The sequence below is a fragment of the Octopus sinensis genome, linkage group LG4 (assembly GCF_006345805.1).
Source record: "Octopus sinensis linkage group LG4, ASM634580v1, whole genome shotgun sequence".
Lineage (NCBI taxonomy): Eukaryota > Metazoa > Mollusca > Cephalopoda > Octopoda > Octopodidae > Octopus > Octopus sinensis.
The window spans coordinates 19096752-19099317 of record NC_043000.1 but is presented as its reverse complement, the minus strand read 5'-3'; the positions used below and the strand labels follow the sequence as shown (position 1 = coordinate 19099317).

The window sequence follows — 2566 nt, the reverse complement described above, 5'->3', positions numbered from 1 at the left end:
GAAGCTCATAATAAATAATGCCTTTATGATCCCACAAAATATAAAACATACCTATACATATAGGCGCAGGAGTGGCTGTGTGGTAAGTAGCTTGCTAACCAACCACATGGTTCCAGGTTCAGTCCCACTGCGTGGCATCTTGGGCAAGTGTCTTCTGCTATAACCCCGGGCTGACCAATGCCTTGTGAGTGGATTTGGTAGACGGAAACTGAAAGAAGCCTGTCGTATATATGTATATATATATGTATGTATGTGTGTGTGTTTGTCCCCCTAGCATTGCTTGACAACCGATGCTTGTGTGTTTACGTCCCCGTTACTTAGCGGTTCGGCAAAAAGAGACCGATAGAATAAGTACTGGGCTTACAGAAGGAATAAGTCCCAGGGTCGAGTTGCTCGACTAAAGGCGGTGCTCCAGCATGGCCGCAGTCAAATGACTGAAACAAGTAAAAAGAGAAAAAAAAGAGAATACCGTTTTTGGCATGGATATTCGTCTTTGGTTGCTGTTTTGGGGGATTCTTACGCAAACCCCAGAATCATTTTCGCACTACGTTTTCGTACACAATCCGTTTTTCATCTCCAGTCACAAGTTGTTTAAAAAAAGGCATGCTTTCATTCCGTTTCAAAAGCATATCACAAACGAAATACCGGTCCAAGCAATTCTTTTCTGAGAGTTTGTGAGGGACCTATACATTATAGCGAAAAATGCATCCTAGCTTCACTAGGTGTTCATGAATCGTACCTTTAGAAACTTCAAACTCCTCTGCAAGTTCTCTAGTCATGATATTTGAGTTTTCTTCGATTTTTAACCTTAAAACATCTTCATTCAATTTTGAAGGCCTTCTACTGCGACTGTCATCTTCCAAACTCTCCAGCTTTAAATTTTGTACACCACCTTCGAACACTTGATTCACCTACAGCATCATCACCATAAACTTCACAAATACTTTTGCAAGTCTTTGCAGCACTTTCTCCTTTTTTAAAAAAGAAATGCATTACAACGCGAATATGAAAATTTTGGTTACTCATTTCAAATGTCAATAAAGGGTAACCTGAATGAAAGATAAATCTTTTTTATTCAGGAACAAAGAAGAGGTGCACTTAAAGCAACGCCAAAGTTTTAACTGTTTTACGTTTCGGGTGTGCTCAATGAAGCATTAAAAGATTTAACTTAAAAACGCTCGGAACTTTCTGGACAACATATATATATTGTCAGAACTTGCCGGACAATATATATATCGTCAAGAATTCACAACTACCTCGAACCCACAAGAGTAAACAAGAGAGACAGAGACAGGCAGAAACAAGGAAAATGCCCCTTGTATTTGAATACTAAGCAAATATTCATTTAAAAAACTTTTCATTTAATTTTTACAAAATTTAATTGTTTTCCAGTATACTTATAGTTGAAAAAATTTAAATGACTGAAACCGGTACCGAAATGATTTTTATAAAAATATTTTAACATTTTCTACCTTAACTTCATATATATATATATATATAAACTTAGATAAAACTTAGATGTGTTTCGACCAATGATTGGTCCAGGCCATGTCTAACTTAATAGCACCACCTGATAGGATTATTCGAATCCTGTTTAAGTCAAGTTTTGCTTATGGTCCATTCAAGTAGTGAGTTTTTGTTGGGTGAGTTGTATCCAATTATGGGTGGCTTATCTGGTATTCTTTGAAGGAATCTATCCAGACTCCGTTTAAAGTTGATGGGATCCTGATATATATATATATATATATATATATATATATATATATATATATATATGTTTACACCCGTGAGTATAATGCTACTGCCAATTTGGATCTTGATGTTTAGTACTAAATTTCTTGCATTATGCACGACTTCATACGCCGCGTGTCTTAGCCAAAGATGCAATGAATTAGGTGTAACACAATATGAATCTCTAGACTATCACGTGATTTTCTAACACCATCATGCTCTCTTTTATATAATTCAAGCTACGCATGTATAGGCGGGAAGTAGATGATTCAGTCCTCAGTCAATTTTTTTGAAACAGAATCATAGTAATTCTTCATTATCAATTACTTGAAACACAATGTTTATATTCTTTGAAATAGAGTAACACGGTTAAAAAAAACATTAGTTCAAGTAAAACATCGCCAATAACTCTCACCATAAGGATTTAGGAGTGGCTGTGTGGTAAGTAGCTTGTTTACCAAACACAGGGTTCCGGGTTCAGTCCCACTGCGTGGCACTTTTGACAAGTGTCTTCTACTATAGCCTCGGGCCGACCAAAGCCTTGTGAGTGGATTTGGTAGACGGAAACTGAAAGAAGCCCGTCGTAATATGTATATATATATATATTATATATATATATTATATATATATATATGCGTGTATGTGTTTGTGTGTCTGTGTTTGTCCCCCAAGCATTGCTTGACAACCGATGCTGGTGTGTTTATGTCCCCGTCACCTAGCGGTTCGGCAAAACAGACCGATAGAATAAGTACTAGGCTTACAAAAGAATAAGTCCCGGGTCGAGTTGCTCGATTAAAGGCGTTGCTCCAGCATGGCCGCAGTCAAATGACTGAAA

General features: G+C 37.1%; 1 protein-coding gene across 1 annotated transcript in view; it reads left to right on the top strand.

Moving 5' to 3' along the window:
- LOC118762892 overlaps positions 1–28 on the top strand; it is a 1403-nt gene extending 1375 nt beyond the window's left edge. Inside the window, exon 2 of the mRNA XM_036501869.1 lies at positions 1–28. This exon is cut by the window's left edge and continues 478 nt beyond it. The gene's annotated coding sequence lies outside the window, so the exon portion shown is untranslated.
- The last annotated feature ends 2538 nt before the right edge of the window (positions 29–2566 follow it).